Source organism: Athene cunicularia (genome assembly GCF_003259725.1).
Source record: "Athene cunicularia isolate RWA chromosome 9 unlocalized genomic scaffold, athCun1 chr9_part1, whole genome shotgun sequence".
NCBI lineage: Eukaryota > Metazoa > Chordata > Aves > Strigiformes > Strigidae > Athene > Athene cunicularia.
This window is the reverse complement of record NW_020799110.1, coordinates 2,455,805-2,474,672: the sequence shown is the minus strand read 5'-3', so window position 1 is coordinate 2,474,672 and position 18,868 is coordinate 2,455,805. Positions and strand designations below refer to the sequence as shown.

The following is an 18,868-nucleotide window of genomic DNA, read 5'->3' as shown; positions in this document are numbered from 1 at the left end:
TTTTTTTTTTTTTTTTTTATTTTTTTTTTTTTTAGGAGAAATACTAAACAGCTCATCAAGACTTCAGTCCTTTCAGCCCACATAAATCCACTGCTTTTTGAGATAATCCACCGCTTTTGGAGCCACCACCAAACTGGCCACCCTCCTTGATTTCTCATTGCCAGTCCTACGACAGCATTTTGTCCTCTCCATGTGCTATCCCCCCCAATACACCCGAGAGCAAACTAATTACCTCTGGTTTGCTTTCCCTGTTATTTTGGAATAATTATCCGAACAAAATTTTAAGATGCAAGTGAGAAAATGCCAGCATCAGAGAAGCTGCAGGCAAAGCTAATTGCTTGATCTGCTTATGTAGATCTAATTTAAAACAGGAGTTGAACTTCTGGAACCACTGCTTATTTCCTTGGAGGCATATCCATCAGTGGGATGTGAGTAATTTCAGCGTGCAGAGACATTTTTTTACCCTTCTCTGTAGGTATAATTCTGTTAATGTAGGTAAGCAGGTGCTTCTGGGCATGCAGGAGAGACCACAGCCATCCCCACCTGAATGGTGAATAAGTACATTTGTCGTATGCTCTTTCTTTGTTGCAAAAATGCTTTGTGGGGATTTGGGGTTTTTTAGAGAAATTAAAAACCCTGTTCAAACTGTTGTGCAACACCCCAGGGTTCACTGGAGCCAGGGGTTATTGCTCCCTCACCTCGCTGCTCCCTGTTGCAGAGCAACACGTACCACAGCCATATATTAAAAGAAATAGGAAAATAGTTAAAAATGTGCTTTCCAAGGCAGCTCCTTAATTGCTGTGGGTTCTGCAAACCTGATGTGCGGACAACTAATTCCTCAGCCTGAGGTTTCTCACAGGAGCTACGCCCGGTCCGAGCCAGGGCCCCCAATCCTCAAAGGCTTGAGCCAACCCTGGCACCATCCAGGAACAAGATGCAGGGTGCTGGCTCCATCCCAAGGCACGAACCTGGCCTCAGCGCACGCTGCCCAAGGCCCACGAGATGAATTATAACATATATCCTCCAGCGGACAATCAATAACGACAACCTTATGACACTTCTGATTTTTATCTACGTTTCGACTCCCCCCTTTGGATCACAAATATAAAGCTCCAAAAGCCATTCTCACGTTGGGATTTTACTGAAATCCCACTGCCAGGTCCGTGTGAGCTTATGTAAATATATGCGCGGCATGATTAAAATAGAAATGTTGCATTTTCACAGTTTAATCAAACTGTAAAATTAATCAGTGGCATGGCTTATTCTACGCTTCTGCTTACAGAGAAGTGAATGCAATTAAAACGTTGCCCAAATTCATAATTGTTGAGCTAGTGTAATAAGCGTGTACAAAAAGGGACCCTCGAGACACACAAGTTGAGGCTCAAATTGCTTTTTTATTCAAGATGAGCCCTAGCATCGTGGGAGCACCAGGAACAGCAGCAGAGCTATCACTGGCAGGCTAATTACTTTAGCAAGACTTGCTCTGTTTAAAAATATATTTTAAAAAAAGAAAAAAAAAAAAAAAATTAGCCTTCGCCTGGCAGTCCCTCACCAAGAGCTTTGCAGAGAACTGCTTGTCTTACACAGCCCCATGAAAGGCTCGGGGACAGGGCTTGACCCTGATAAAATCCCGGTGCAACTGAAGTATAAGAAAAAAATTGCTGCAATCATTATTTTTCCCTCTAGAGGTATTAGTAGTGAAGAATAACAAAACTAAGATAGGTGGATAGTAGGATTGAAGAGCTATAGAGAGATTTCAACCCCGGCTTGAGTTACCTGTTCTGGGCAGGACAGGCACTTGCTGGCATTCAGTGCGACGCTTTCTCCTGCATACTTCTCCCGAGCACCAAAAGCTCTAAAGAAGGATGATGGGCAAGCTTTAATCCCTAGGAGGCACTCAAAATTCCCATATTCTGGGGGGAAAAAAACCCAACCTCCCTAGGTGAGCTAATACTGAGTACAGGTGGAGTTAAAGCACTGGAATCCTACAGTCATCAAAAGAGATAAAATAGGATAGCTACACCCGATACCGCGATACACGCGAACAAGTTATGGATAAGACTTTCGAAAGAATCCAGGAAAAGCCCCAAACCAAAATCACTATGTAGAAAGAGCAGTTATAGCCCAGTGTGACTAAGACTTATTCAATTTCTGCCTTTCAGTGTCCATTTATTGCGGGGAAAGGTGAGACCCAAATCATGGGTTTCTCTGTAAGTACACCTCGCGGTAAGAGCGCGGAGCAAGAAAGGGAAATTTTCCCAGTGTCTTCTGCCAAAGCGTGTTTTGGATACTTTGCCCGTGCCTGGTGGTGGTGCCAGCCCAGCTTGCAGTGCCAGGTTTGATGCCAGCGGTTCACCACCGCTCGCTGGCACAGACATAGACCTGGCAGTAAAGCATTTTATGAAGTTTATAGCTTGCATACTCCCCGCTGCCCACGTTACACGGGACGTTTCTTTGTTAAAACTACCCAATAAGCAGTTATTTCAAGGATTTAACAAAGGTGCTTTTGTCCAGCTTCATCTCCTGCCCCCACCTTTCCATCCCCAGTGGATATTTTAGGCACAATGCACTCGGGTGTCTTACTCCAGATTCAAGGGGTGACCCCAAATAAGCCTCAGAGTCAGTCTAAACAGGGGTGTCCCCACCAATGATCCCCCCAAAACAGGTCAGACCTCACCGCCTGCTGCTCTCCTGGCTTTTCCAACTGGCTTGCCAAGGTCTGGCATTTGCTGAATGCCACCTCATGGTGAGCCCGAGATGAAGGGCAGGAGTAACATAACCATCTGCCCAGCAGGGTTCCATGGGACCCCCTCGCCCTGTAGAGATGGGCAGAAGTCACTACTGAAATGTCCGATGGAGAATTTATCCTGTCTGACCTCCACTTACCCAGTCCAGGACATTTTTCATGGCAAGCTGTTTGCATGTATGGCCACTATCAGAAAACTCTGTTTGGAGAGGGAGAGCTTGCCCAGCGCTGCACAGATGCTGTGGTCTCCCACAGTGGTTCGTATCTAAAGAGTAATTTAGACCTAGGAAATGCAAGTTGGTGCCACTGAAAGTCAAATGAAATTCAATACTCCCGAGAAAAAAAAAAACCCAGCATGGTGCACTTAAAAGAAAAAAGACCCCATGCTGCTAGAGAGCTGTTCAGCCTCCCCAGACAGCTTAACACAATCTGGTTCCCCTATAAGGTCCCTAACCCAATCAATTCAACATTAGCAACAGACTTTAGTGGAACAGATACTGCAAATAAATACTGAGCAGTTATGAGATGTCAGAAGGCCACAACTAGCTCTTGTGCTTTGATCGCTTCGCGGCGATGGTTGGGGCTGGAGGTCTCCAGGAGCTCTCTCCGCTCTCAGGAGGACTCATTGTCACGGGGTGCCTTTTCCTGCCTTGCAGGGATGCCCGAGGTTTACACCGAATCTCAGTTAATATGTACTACTTGCTTTTCAATGCGACCCCCCCCCCCTAATTATGACAATACCACCTCATGGGAGAGGAGTTTGGTCTCGGTTTTATAGGTAGCCAAAGCGTGAGTGGTCCTTACCAGACACACAAGCCACCGGAGGTTTCCAACTTGCCCAGGCTGTGTACTGACAGCTCTTCAGAACCCCAAAGCCCAGGTTCAACATCATCCCTGCTCCCCTGTAAAGCAGCTTTCAAATCAGGTGGGAGAGCAGCAGGGAGCTCCTGGGCTATGCACATCACCCCTCCAACAAAGGTCTAAAGCCTTCTGCTAGAGAAGCTGCCCTACGTTTCATGCAGGACATCCCAGCAGCCCCCAGAAAGTCACCTTGCTCTGTGACAGAGAGCCAGTCCTGATCTCAAAGTGCTCTGCCTAAGGACAGATGCAATCCAGCTGGGAAAAAACAATACCTTGCTTGGGTAATGTTTGGTTGGGTGTTTTTTTTTAGGTTTTTTAAAAGCAACAATAACTGTTTTGCGTTTGGATTATTGTCGGCATTTCAGGTTGGTGAGTTGAAGTGCTGAGCAAGTTGGTGGAAACCAGGGCTATGGAGCCTTGAGTCCAGCAGAACCAGACAAACCCACAGCATTAAGAGCTCCAAACTGAACCCACAAGTTCTTAATTGGGGCAACACTTGCCATTTTTACCTTTTTTTTTTTTTAATATAAAAATATAAACAAACCTAAACCAACCCTCTATTGGCTTTTATCTTCTGCCATGTACCCACTGCTAAAACGAGGTCACGAGTCTATACCATGGACACCTTGAACATGTCCCATACCTGGGCACAGAGTAAACGTATGGGCTTGGCTAAATGAAAATCAAGGAGCTAGCAAAGGCTTCTCTCACTGGATTGATCCAAGCCCCCGGACGGCAGGCGCAGCAGCGTGCAAAACGGTGTTAACGCAGCACAAGTCTAAATTCCACTCACAGGAAATACAGTAACAAAAACTAATAGCAGCGCAAATGCGGCCCAGAGTATCATTGATCCCCAAACATTAGATGACAGCATCAGATAATTTAATGAACGGCAAAGCTCTTTTTAAGAGCAGGAGCAGCCTGTTTAGCATGGCTTGCTTTATCTCTGGACCTTTTGGAGCTGCGGGATGCTGTACGTCTCGTTCAGCACGCACGTAACAACCATTGTTTAAACACTGATCTGTGAACTATATGTGGGCTTATAAATTCTTATAGTATTTACTAGTAAAGTTTTTACATTATTTCCCCCACTAGATATATTGCTGGGACTGCTTTACTACACAGCAGACACTTCCTGCACGATTGTGCAGTCACATCTACATATGTTACTATTGAAAAGTCTCTTAAATAACATCTGTTGTGGTCTAAAAACTGATGATCCATAGGTAAGAGCACATATGCTTACCTCCAGTTTTAGAGGCCCGGGGCATGTGGGCTGTTGGCTCTCTGAGGCGGGGGCCAGGATGGGGTACAGGGGCCAGTTTGCTCAGCACACGTTGATTCTTCATGTTTAGACACCGGTGAGTGGGTTGTGCTGAATTAACCTGCCCACAGTTGCCACGTGTGAGTAAATAACTATGCAAGGGTCCTTTCATACGTATAAAATATTAGAAATCTACTGTAACACAGGAATAAGATTTCCCCCCAAAATATCTTCTCCTTTTTAGGGACTGTATCTTTCTGCTGCTGTAACCAAGGATTCATTTTTCATCAACTTCAATAAGATCAACACCCAGCGCAGACACGCCTGTGCATTAGTATTGTAAGGAACGTCCACCCCACCACACAGCGATACATCAAAGACTCTGGATTTCAAAATAACATCGATCTGCTCCAGAGATTTACAATTGTTACTAAAATACATCTTCAAGGTATACACAGTAAAAGCACTAACAACTTAATGCGTTAGAAAATTTATAGGAGCGCGGCACAGCCAGTGACGAGGTTTTCAAAAGTTGTCTGAAGGTTTTGTTCGCATCCCTGGGAGAACTGAATGGTACAGAGATTGACACCATGATAAACTCCGGAAAAAAAAAAAAAAAAAATTACACTTGAGCTCCTGGCAGTTCTAAATGTTGAGAAGAGGTTAAAGAAAAACAGTTTTCCCCAAGTCTGTTAACAGTTACAGAGGGACCTGCTCAAGATCTGCGCGACGCCCTTGTCCAGCAAAGCGCTCAGCTACCAGCTTTGCCCCATGGACCTCCGGGGAGGACACAGCACTACCCCGAACGGGAAGGGCCAACTGCGGATCTTGAGCCCCAACACCCCACGCCTGACTTTCTCGGCCCCATCCTTCCCCACGCATCACCACCCGCCTCCATCCCCCGTGCCACGGCGTTCGCCTGGTTTAAATCCCAAGCGCTTGGTCACACCAGTTCAGAGGACAACCCCCTCTTTTACAGAGGTCAGCCTATTCTCCCGGGAAAAATTACAGTTGTCCGTGGGGGTGAATATGCAAGCATTTTTTTCTACAGCTGAGCTTTGCTGAACCAAGAGTTAACATTCTCATCCTCATGTCAGGCCCAGACACGACCATGGGTCTTTGTCTCACTTCTGAAACACAGTGATTTATATTTCAAAATATTGCTGACTTGCACCCTTCTCCTCCTAAAAGATCCCTTCTCCAGAGCCTGAGGGGTTGTATAGATTTGATTCCCTAGCTCCCGTGCCTCTTAAAATGGCAATTTTATTTTTATTTTAATTATTTGTAGGCAAAGCCTCGTTTCTCTCCCAAAAACCTGGAAACAGCGAAGAGACGCACACTGCGCTGCTCCCCCACAACAAGGAGCCAGAACCAGTAAAAAGGGCAAAAATGAACATGCATTTCATCACCATTTTTTGATTAGCAGTTCCTGAGCCATAACCTCTAACGGTAGTAATTAACTCGCTGAGCTCCAATACAGGCATTATAAAGCCCCTGATGCATGCCGGAGACTCAACGTGCAGGGCAGCCGCATCGCTATGCAGCTGCGAGTTTTAAGATGTTGTAAAGAATGTCAAGGAACAATAAACATGATTGAAGAGCTCGTTTGCGGGAACCGTTCAGACGCTCTCGCCATACTGTGAGCAACAACAACAAAAAAAGGAGAAAACAGGCTTAATTGTCTTCATTACGCCTATCAGAAAGACAAGCTACCCGGGAAAGCAACGTGCAGGCTCACATCGCCCCAGACTTCGCTAAAATATGAAGCTTGATTTGCTTTAGTTTCCAGTTGTTACTGTGAAAAAAAAAAAATAAAAATCAGAGTATAGACAAATAGGGAATTTGGTATAACAGTTGTTTTGTGCTTCTTGGATGCACAAATATAATCCCTGTGTTATCAGTTCCAATTGCCCCAGTATAATCTCTTCCCCAAGGACGTTATCTTTCACGTTAAGGACAGGTGTGGTGCTTGTCACTACTTCTTTTACCCTTAAGTTGCATAAAGTCAGGACTTGTGCTGTTACACTTGAAGTTTTAAAGCTTTTTAGAGACATTCTCTAAAAAAAAAAAAGGAATGGAGGGCTTCCTGAGGAAGCTCCCGAGTTGTTACTAGGAGAGCATGTGGTACACATGGAAATAGAAAAATCAGAGTCATCATTTTTCCCTGTAACCCCAACACATCAGACCGTGCTCACGCAGGGGCCGGAGGGCAATCACACAGTTCAGCCCCATTGCATTCGCCTTCCAAGCGGAGATTTCAAAGGCGCTTTCACGTTTCAGCCCTCACACGATGCGCAGCCCCGCGAAGTTGAAAACTGTTTCAACGAAGGGCTTTAGGCAAGGCTGGACGGGCAGGATCCTGCCTACGCACCAACACACGGCAAAGCTGCAGCCCCGAGCAGGGGGGCCCTAACCAAAGGTCACAACCCATCTCTCCTGGCAGGACCCCAAGGGGGAAAGGCAGTCCCACAGCCCCGTCAGCGACCAGCAGGGTCTTTACTAAGGGGAAAGGGTGCAAGCAAGGTGCTTTTTCTTTCCAAACCTCCTTTTCTGGAGCTTCTTTACAAGGGGAGCTCTGTAGGCGTTACAGATAATCACATCATCCTCCCCATATCCATCCCCAGCATTCCCACTCTGACCAGGGACAGGGCTGAGCAAGGACCACGCACGAGCTGGTACACCCACAGCTATCAGCACCTTCTGGATCATTCAATATTTATTTTCCCAGGTTAAGTCCCATTCCCGGAGGCTGGGGAATCTCCTCAGCTGCTGCACTACCAGCAGCTTCCACCCTCCCCTCCAGAGGCAGAGACCTTCCTCTCTTTGCCTCGATTCCCTCTCATCGGGCACAGAAAACGCAGCCCGGAGCAGGAGGGGTAATTTACACACAGAAACATAAAGCTGTACCTGAGATTTCCAGAGACACGCTCTTATTCTGCGAGGTGAAGCCTGCAGCCTTCCCCAGCCATCCCGGCGTTCAGAGGTCGCCTCTCTTTCCCTCTCCCTGAGCTGCTGAATCACGGCCCCTCACAAGGAGCACTTTTCATCAAGGCTCCTGCTGCAGCACTTTTGCCATCACAGCACCAATCAGCACCTCCATCACCGACACCACTAACCAGGTGGGGATGTCTCTGCTCCAGCTGAGAAGCAGCTCATTAAACCCCCACCACTACCCTGCCAGAAAACAATTGCCTTTAAATGCCTTATAAATCCACCAGGCTTCCCTATTAAAGCTGGTGCTCCACTAAATCATCTCACCACTTAATAGCCCAAGCTTCAATCTGCGCTTCACTTCTCTATTTACTATTTTGATGCTTTCTATTACTGAAGGCAGTGGTCTTAATTAAAGGCAATTACACATCTCCTGATTAAAAGCTACGCATATCGTGTAAGAGACCAGCTCTTGAGTAGCACACACCAGCCCCATGGTGGGATCGCACCCTGCACGCCCCGTTGCATCCCCAGCATAACCAGGATATGTGCATCTGATGATCTGAACAGCCTTTCTTCAACACTTCAGAACCATCTGATATTTGCTTCTTGGCTATATAACAACAGAGCTTCTCCCTTGCCAGCCCTGCACCCCAAGAATCCAGCCAGCATCTCCATCTACTGCCTTTACCCTCCCTTTTTGTCAGGGTGATGCTTCACCCAAGCAGCTGGAAATATTTGCTTCAAACCTTGAACGAGTTAATCTTTTCCAGGAGGAAAAAAAAAAAATAAAATCCCATTAAATATGTACTCAGAAGGAAGTTTTCTGAAGGCATTGCAACCGGTAAAGTGAAAATCCTGGCAAAACTCAGCTGTCAGCTCCCAGGCAGGGTCTCTGGGTCCTGCGTCTCTGTGATGCAGCAGCCTGGAAACTCAGCAGCTGCTTCATTTAATTTGAAATGGGAGAGTTTTGAGGAGTAAGGGAAGGAGCAGTTTCCAAGTGGCTGTGTGCTGTTTTGACATGCAGTCCTTCCCTGGGGAAAGCTGGTGGGGATGTGCGTGTTGCCTTTCTGAGGATGCTAAAATGATCAACGGGAAAGCAGCAGCTCTTAAAAAAAAAAAAAAAAGGCTATTTCTAGTCTTGAAGGGACTCTGATGGGAAAGGGAACCTCTGAGAAATACCTCTGAAAAGTTAAACTGACCAGCCATCAGGCTGAAGTGAAAATATGGTATTGATTTACTTTTTTTTTTTTTTTTTTTTTTTTTTTTTTTAATACCATAGGAATGAGGCAGTTTAATTTTAATTAATGTACATTACAGTAAAGCAGTCTGTAAGTTTTTAATTGACCCGCTGCCTCAGTTGAACTTCAAATAGCAGAATAAATACCGGCAGACCGGCGTGTAGTCACGTGCATGTGGCAGAGAGGAGTCGCACCACAATGTGAATGGTGTTGATACACCGTGCCCAGGTACTGACACACCCAAGCATCAGCAGGAGCTGTCGGCATGAAGAATTCCCTGGAAAAAATCTTGACTGCCATTTTTATGCTCAACCGGTTGCAGCGTTGACTGAAAACGTTGTCATGGGCCACAGTAATTTGATAATATGCAGTAAATATAAAAGTTGTGGCTTGAAAATATTTTTAAATTTATTTAAAAAAAAAAAATTAAGCTCTCTTCATAGGAGCTTAAGTGGAAGTCTTGAGAATAAATAAATAACACTATTTGCTGAAACTGCAGAACTCTTCATTCACAGATTCTGAGCTACTTCACAAATATTCAAATGACACGACCTGGGCTTTGGAGAGGTTTGGTAATATAGTCAAATTTCCACCTCTCCTCTGCAGAAACTGCTGAGCACCGTCCCTCTGCAGGAATCGAGACGAAATTAAATTTCAGTCACTCTGTGCCTTCTCTGCCAGAACAGAGGCAGATCTGGAGATGTGATGGCACTGCTGCCTTCTGCAACAGCCACTGCAAACTTGCTTATGGCGAGGATAAGGCAGATTCACCGTCCTGACAATTTGTGATGCTTACGCTTGTGTGCTCTACCCAAAAGATGTCTTATTGCACGCGAGCAACTCAAAAGAAGTAACATAAAGATGGCCCGGTGCCTTTTAAAATTTCCCAGAAAGGCGACTCTCCGTCAAAATCTTCTCTCAGCACCACTTTCCCCACATCAAATTATTTTCCTTAGTGAAGAACTGCAGCCCTAGTCCTCGCCCGGGGAGGGGGTTTAGTGCAGCTGCATGTGGGCAGCACATCTGCGTAGCACGTACTCCTTTGACAGATACTAGAAAGGATTTGCATGGCAGAATAGGTCAAGTATTAAGAAGAGAAAAAGGAAAGCAGTTCACTGATACCATGTAAAATCAACTTAAATGAACCCCCTAGCACCCCCCACCTGGCTGTGTTGGACCACGTTGCCAGGACAGGTCTGGGTTCAGGGATGGGTAACAGCTCCCCAGAGCTCATGCTACACGAAAGCACAAAAAAAAAATAAAATGTCAGAGATCTCTGCTAGGTCACGTTGTGGGGCCTAGAAACACCAGGTAACGTCCCCAGAATAACGATGGACCTGATCAGCAACTTGTTTTATTTCTCTTCTTTTTCGCATCCACAGGATTATGTCTTTTTCCTTTTTTTCCCCCCTTTTTTTGCTCCTAATACTAACAACACCAAGCTTTAGTTGCCTCACTGAAAATCTGTCCTTAGGGAAGCGCTCCATCAGACTTTACAATCAGAGTTAACCAATTCACTGGGGCAAACGCAAAATGTGAGAGGATCTGGCCAAACAACACATAATATCTATTTTTTTTGCTCCGAGCAGGTCAGAGCACCCCATCTCCAGTGGGCAGCATCCTCCCAGCTGCCCGCAGCAGGCAGGGCTGGCGCACAAACCGGCAATTTAGTGGTGATTTTACAGTGGAGCTTTTCTGCAGTAGCCTGTCATTAAAATAAGGAGGTCAGCCGGGCGAGTGTGATGTTCCTTATTATCTGAGCTTTCAGTAGAGGAAACCAGTTTCAGGTTTGCGCTGAATGGCTTCGGTAAAATGATCATTATCGTTTAAGTGATAAATAAAACCAGATGGCAGTGAATCTGAGGACATCCCCGAGTGCCACAGCCTTACCTGGGAAACTTATGTGAAAAGAAACTCAACAAACAATACCCTATCTGCTCAGAAAGATAAGTGGTCTTCATGATAATGATTTTTTTATCACCAGGGGGGGAAAAAAAAAAAAAAAAAGAACAATTTACTTTGCTGGTTTCCATTTCTCCATCTACTGTCAGACAAAATAGTGGGCAGCCATAGAACCTTTTCAAATGAGAGCTGGCAGTTTCGTGGGAAAATACTTTAAATATATTTGAGTCCAACACTATATTATTCATGGTAAGCATGATCTGCAGCTCTCGCAGTGTCAATTATTTCTATTAATTGTTAATGAAACAGTCCGATCTCCTGGGGGCAGAGAAAGGTGTTGTTTTCTAATTTTTCACATCAAGAACGGTGTAATAATCCCTCATTAATGCAATCATCTTTCTGTCAGATAACTGCTGTATAATTTAAGAGGTAAGGTTTTAAATAAAAGATCCTGGCAAAACCATCAGGTTGATTTAATATGTATCCTCCATCTAAGTTAAACTCATAACCCTTGGAAACAAATTAGTCTGAAAATTAAAGGTAGATGGCAATGGAAATGTCATAACTCTTCGTATACGTCTTCTTTCCCTATCATTTTTTTTTTCCTTTTTCTTTATATCAACCTCTTTTTTTTTGTTTTTATTTTTTGCCATTTGGAACGTAACACTGATCACGCTCCGTGTCTGGCTTGTACAGTCCCTTGGGCTCCCTGGAAGCTGTCTTTTCCAGCCTTCACCAGTTTTCAAGGAGAAGCTGCAGAACTTGTCCAGTTTCAGCCCTGTGCTGCTCCCCAGTACTCATTTCTGCTTGAGGAGCAGGTTGGCAGAGGCAGCACCAAATTCTGCTCCGTCCTTGGCAAAATTCTGTACAATCAGCACTGACTAAAAGCTTATCTCCTGTTTACCAGCTCTGCCCAGAATGATGTGCTGAATTGCACGAGCACTCACTGGTCCAAACGTTGAAAAAATTGGATGGCACTGCCGTGCAGTAAGCACCCAAATCTCCGTTTTTTCTGGGACACGTCCTAAGCCCTATTAGTACTTAGTGCAGTGCTAATATTGGCCAACCTCTCTAAAAACCTCACCCAGTTTCTTTAAAAGAGTGTGATGCTCAATTCCCTCATTTTCCTGGCTGCCAGGTTATATCACTTAGGGAACGCAATTAGGAGCCCCTTATCATGCGAACAGGAGTCAGCTGCTTTAACTCTGCACGTCCTGCCAAAGCCGAAAAAGTGAGAGGCTGCTGTAAGATCCTCCCCTCCTGCTCGAAGAGGAGAGATCTTCGAGTCAAGGGGAACAGAGAAGTTTTCACTGTATTTTTTTTTTTTTTTTTAAATGTTGCTACGTTGAACCAAACTATCTCTCTCAAAACTCCGAATGGAGGAATTTTATCAAGCCCAAGAGGAAATTTCTGGTCAACACCACAGCAAACCCTGCAATGATGTCTTTGCATCACGTACTCTGTGTACGTGTCCCCAGACCCAGGCTGCTCCGGCTTTCTGGTGGATCTCAGTCTCCCACCCTCTGCTCTTCCCCTATGTGGAAGGTTTTGAATGGTCCCATTGTGTGCTGGCACAAACCAGTAGCAACATTTCCAAAACTAGAGGATTTTGGGGGATATTTGTTTTCAAATCATCCCAAATTATCGCCATGTGATCAAACTCGCAGCTTCTGATGTGTATCATCCCTGACAAACAAGACCACATCTTATATTCCAGCTTAACCAGCCAACCAATAATAAAAGCTGTCCTGCCTTAATCCTTCTTATTCACAAGTCAGCACATCTCATTGCACCACAGCTCAAAAGAGCCCTCCTTTCTAAATAAAAAAATAAAATTAAAAAAAATTTTAAAAATCATTCAATCCTTTGGGCTGATGTTGGACAGTGTTAAATCATGGGGAAAGCGTCCACAGTGAAATCTGCCCTATTTGCCGTGAATTTCACTGGGAAGAACGCAGAGGATGACACCACGTGTCTTACACTGATGGAAACCACCACTTAATGCAGCTCTACATTTTTCATTTCCTGAAATTGCTGCAGGTGGCAAGACAGAGCTCTTGGCTGCTTGAACCTTGCAATTCACTCACCGGGATGATCCTTTTAACTTTCCCCATCAAATCACTATTTGTAATTAGAACTACAAGTCAAGAGCTACAAATACTTCTATTTTCCAAATAGCTTCTTAGGTAGAAAGTAATAAAATGCTAATAGGCTGCAGAGAGGAATACAGGAAAGAGTGTTACGTTTGATACAGATGGAGACAAACAGAAGAGAGCAGGAAAACCTTACTGGGACAGCCTTTCACCTAACGCCAGCCAGAACGAACCAGCTGCGGTCAGAAGAGTGGGAGAATATTTGACTTGTCAAAATACTCAAAATACGCTGGGTGAGCCACAGCGGGGGCAAAGCCTCTCCTCCAGCCCCTGATGGAGGACCTCCACCCATCTTACCTGGGAAACGCTGCTTTTTGCGTCCGCTTCTACAACCAGCAGCTCTCAAAAAAAAAAAAAAAAAAAAAATCTTGAATCTGGAACAAACCTCTTGGGAAACACCATAAACCGGCAGCACGCACGTTCACCTTCACTTGGCTTTAAGGCAAGCTGTCTCAAGCAAGAAGTGCAGCGAGCTTAACAAAATACCCAACTGCAAGCTAACGCTGCCAGGCACGGAGGGAAAACGAGCTTTGAAACGGGACTTAGAATTGGATCATTTTCCGGATGCACGATAATTAGCGTTCGCTGAGTTGCTAGGGCCCAAAGTCTAATGAATCGGGTACTATCTCCCTTGGTTTCACAGAAACAGGCGTCTTCGGGGCACGGACGTGCTCAGACACCTGGTTTTAAGAACGCTTGCTGGCTGACAGAGCACAGGCTCCTTCATGGGCGCTGAGAGTTTTAAAGGACTTTAAAATTTCTCTGAAAACTGAGGGCTAAAAGAAATTGTTAGGGAGGCTAAGGGGTGCGTGAGCATGTGTATGCATGCCTGCGCGGGCAACCCGTGTGTCCTCCGACTTGAAACTGCCACGGTGTTATATATGGCACCGGCTTGGACAAGTGTTAACAATCAGAAATATGTATTTTGGCCTTATTTTACTAAATCTTCCTTTGGTCTCCTCCTTAATTTAGAAGTTTTTCTATGGAGTTTCACGTTAATACATTTTTTTCAAGGTCTCACCGGGCTTTGTACCTCGCTTTCACACTGTGTGTTGTGAGCAATGTAAAGGCGATGCAGTAGGATCATCGAAGTCTGAGAGGGGCTCCTGGGCTGCTCTATATGATTTATCCAACCGACGTGAACAATTCTGGCAGTCTCTTGCTATTATTGAGCAAATGCTATTTATGCAGGTGTGATTTTTTTTTTTTTTTTTAAAAAAAAAAACCCACTGGATTCTGTCAGCAACTGCTTTAATCTGTCTTCATATCTTAATAAGTGGTAATTGGAAATATCAACTGTTTTTCTCCCCTGTTCTTTTTTATAGAAATAAGTGTTGCAATGATGACTTCAAAGAGACTCAATAGCTATTTCCCAGCTGTCATTTAATAAACAATCTGGAAGATTTCAGGTCCTCCGGAGAACGTGGTGAATACAGTCAGTCTCTGGCATCAGCCACATTTCAGAGTCTCACAAGTATTACCTCTTGTAATGAGTCTTGCTTTAGACTTTCACAGAGATATTTTTCAGATACTAATATTTTTTAGGATCATATAACTTATTGCAAGAGGTTTTATAATATTTCAATTTACCTTTAAATTTCTCTTAAACCCTTTAGAAATGGAAGCAGAACGGAATACTGCAGGCATTAAATGTCCTGCCTTTTCCTATTTCAGATCTTGTTGTTATCATCTATTGACAAAAGTCATTAGAGAAAAATGCTGTGTACCCCACCTCTATTCTTCAATGCTCAGAATAGCCACGTGTGTCCTCGTAACCGCTTCTGGCTGGTAGGGAGCAAGGAAAGGCAGGTAATCAAGGAGTCTGGAGCCATACGGTGCCTTGAGGGCCTGATCAGGTTGCTGCTAACTCATTTATTCAGTAAATCTGTAATAACAGGTAATAATGTCACATGGCAATCACAGCAAATAAATATATGGCCACAAAGGTTAAACTGAAGGCTGCTTCGTTTGTATAAAATCATTGTTTTCATAAAATGAGCAGCCGATTAAACTTTGAAATAGCAAAAAAATAATTCCTTCAAGAGCCTAGATTGCTCTCGTAAGACTCATCTTTATTGGCAGAGGGGAGAGCATGTCCACCGTAATGGAACAATTTAAATGCATAACAGTTAAAATAAACTCCTTAAAGTATGTCTCCACATTCCTTATGTTGACTAGTAAGGCATCACTTTTTCATAAAATACTGTATAGCTGAGAGACATTTAAAGGAGGAAAAAAACCCCAACCAACGCTGTCTATCTCAGGCTGGCCTATAATAATTTCTACACTTAAAGGCATGATTGATTGTGTGAAAGTAAAACTAAAATGCACTTCACATAGCTTTGCAGATTTAAACCTCCTTTCTGGTTTTCCTTATGCATATGTAACATTCCCAGGGCATCGACTGCAGGGATGAATAAAGCAGCAGGGAACAGGACAGAAGAGCAAAAATTAAAAGAAAAAAAACCCCAAACCCCACCAAAGTAAAAAAAAAAAAAAAAGCACAATCCTCAGAAAACCTCACCAAGGTAACCCAAATCTCAGCATTGTAGGTGTCCCCTGGCCCAGGCCCCCGCTTGGCCCAGCCCAGGCTGGTGGAAGGAGGGACAGGACGGCAAGTGCAACTCTTCCCACACAACTGGATGGGTCCCCAGGGCGCGTCGGTGTCACCTCGCGGGGGCTCCCGTGGCAGCAGAGCTCGGGGACTCGCACCTCTCCTCCTTAGGGTTATCAGCAAGCTCAGAGTTAACGATTCGTGGCAGAATAAATCAATTCCAGGTACTTTGCCTTGGATTTCATTTTGAGAAGGTTAAATAAATAAATCTACATTTAAGCAAATTTATTTTCTGTCTAATGCGTTGCAGTTTTACTCAGATGGAAAGCTAGAGCAATCGAACCGAAGCCGCAGATAGGCTGGAAACAAATCAATGAATTAGAATGATCAGATCTTCTTCGTCAGCCCTAAACCAGACCCGAGGATGAGTTTGCAATGACAAAGAATTGTCTTCTGTCAGGACAATTGACAGAGGCCTCGTTTTTCTTCCAGTGTAACTTAAATTGGGAAGGTGTCAGGTTGAAAACATCTAAAAATTTTACTTCAAATACGACCACTTCAAATACAAGGCAAGGAGACTTCCTAGGGAGGGATGGAGATGAAAGAGTTTGGCCACTAGAAAAAAGAAGAACCGGGTCCTCGCCCAGCCCTGCGGGCAGGAAAGCCGGTACCTGCCCGTGTAGAAGGGGACCAGCTTGCTGCCATCCCTTCTGCAAAAGAGGGACGAGATCTTTCCCCCGTGCTGTGTTTTTGGTGCAGCGAGACCCCAGTAAGGACACTGGTGTGCCAGGCGCCGGGCACAGGCACAGAGATGCTGACAACAACAGGGGTTTTTATTTACACGCGTGACTTTTCTGTAAAAAGCCAACAACCAGATCTCGATTTTTCAACAGGAAAGGGGAAAATATATGTAGAAACCAGCTTGCTTTGTAGAAAAGCTATTTTTTTTGTTGTTAAAAAGCATTTCCTCCACCCCATTCCCAGGGACAGCTAGTAAATCCTGAGCACTCAGCTTCAGCTCTTGTGTGCAGCGAGACGCACCCGCGCCTCGCCGAGACGCTTCTCTAGACACGAGCGATGCCCTGAGCGCCGCCGTCTCCATCTCCCTGCGCATTTTGCGACGCCATCAGCTCCCCCGTCACATCCATCCAGCGACGTTATGAACATCTTATCGACTGCCGTGCCACCGGGTGACCCAAACTCTGCTTCTCCCACGCGCCGTGCCCCGGCACCCCGCTGCAGCCCTGCTCTCCAACCCCTTCCGCGGTGGCGTGAGCATCCTTGCACGCTCGCACGTTCTTTCCGGCTTCTTCCAGCTGCGAGGGCTCGGTGCTGCAGGCAAGATCTCACAAGATGTGCCTCCTCCTCCTCACCCACTTGGACGCTCGGGATTGCGCCTGGCTTAGTGCGGCGCCCACTGGGTCCCAGATAAAGCTTTAGATATCAGTCAGAAGAATTAAAGAGTAGTTATTTCCAGTAATTAAGAGTGGTATCAGTCAATTTTATGCGTGGGTGGTTAAGACACCGAAGGCTATAAAATCATATGATAATGAAAAAAACAGTCCTAACAGATTTTATTTATTGCCTTTTCTATCGCTGGCGACCACAACTACTGCTCTAAATGTGTAAAACAATACCAGTGACGGCTTTAATGCATTTTATCGCCGATTTCCACTGTCTGGAGGCTGATGAGATACTTTGCGCTCCACATATTGTGTAATTAAGATCCTTTTAATGAAAAAATTTGCTTTAATGAAAAGCAAAGCTAAGGCAGTTATCAACCAATTTATGTAGGAAATAGGAAGTATCTAGCACAAAAATACACAGCATAAAGCTAAGACTTTCGTAGATATTAGACACCTGATCGTATCTATTAGATACTTAATTGTATCGGGTGTACGCAACCAGAGCCCACCCCAGGCTGCTGCTCACGCTTGTGTTCAGAAGATGGCAAATCTCCTTTAAAAAACAGCAAAAATAGTTGGGTTTGGGCTGGGTGGGTGGGAAACGCTCATAGATCGTGTGGCACAAATGGGGTCAGCCTCGTCCTCCTTTTCCTCCAGCACACAACAAAACACACAACTTTGTACACCTGGGTGGTGCCCCGTTCCCTTGGGCTATCTTGGGGGGTGTTGGGGGTACCCTGGGAGCTTGGGTTTGGTTGTGGAGGTTGTTTTGGTTTTGGTTTTTGTTTGTTTTTTTTTTTGGGGGGGGGGGTGTTTAGATAACTTTCTATGAGTAATTGTGAAAAATTACATTTGAACAACATTGGGAACTAATATAAAATTAAACTTATTGTGATAGCAGAAGAAACAGGTATTGGAAAGATTCACTTAAATAATGGGTGAGGAAACTGTTCATAAGGCATGGCACTCAGAAAATACTCAAGCTAAATGACATTGGTAGTCTAACAAGAAAGGCTTCAGGAAGGTAGTGGGAAAGTTCCTTGAGACAATTCCATAGTAACTCTCATTGTAAACAAAGATTTTCCCCAATCCCTTGAAGAGTAAGGACTGAATAATACTTTTTGTTTTGTTTTGGTTTAGTGTCCCTTTTGGCATCTTAGGTTAACATTTTAATGCAAAAAATTAGTACACACATTTCTTTAGATAAAGACCCAAATGTTCTTTGTTGCCAAAGTATGTGACTGTCACAGATGTCCTGAATAAGATTGCTTGTAATCTGGCACAGAGTCAGAATTTCAGTGTTTTTTCTGTGCATTTCACCTGTAGAGATTCATTTTGCTAGGTGTACTCAGAGTTCTGCTGATGTAAAGATCATTGAAATGCAGGTGCTAGTGTCCCTCTTGCTTTCCTCAGACAGTGATTCAGGAAACAAGAATCAGATGCCCCTTCTACTTCATTTGAGGTGGAGACTAACTCAGGAATTGCACCTCACAACAACAGTGCTTGTAACTAACTTTGAGGGTTGGCCTTTTCTGGTTGGAAGAGTCTTAAAAAGTCAATTCTCTAATTTGTTAGTTGGAGTACTAATATGGTAGGGTTAATTCCCAGTCCTTACTCTAGTTACTGTTTTAAGCTATGGAAGGTCAACTGAAAAGATGAAAAGGTAGGTTTTTCATAATAATCTTTAGTCTCATAGCTAAAGAATCTGCCTGGGGATATGGTTTCTGAGAAGGAATAATTTGTCTAAAGAAGGTTTCATTTTTCATTTTTTTCCTGTGAATGTCTGAATTGTAAGAAATATTCCCCACTG

At 44.5% G+C, this 18,868-nt stretch overlaps 1 protein-coding gene across 1 annotated transcript in view; it reads right to left on the bottom strand.

Moving 5' to 3' along the window:
* The window catches only part of IQCJ (IQ motif containing J), a 178,256-nt gene that overhangs the window by 32,944 nt on the left and 126,444 nt on the right, over positions 1-18,868 (bottom strand). The gene's annotated exons all lie outside the window — the stretch shown is intronic.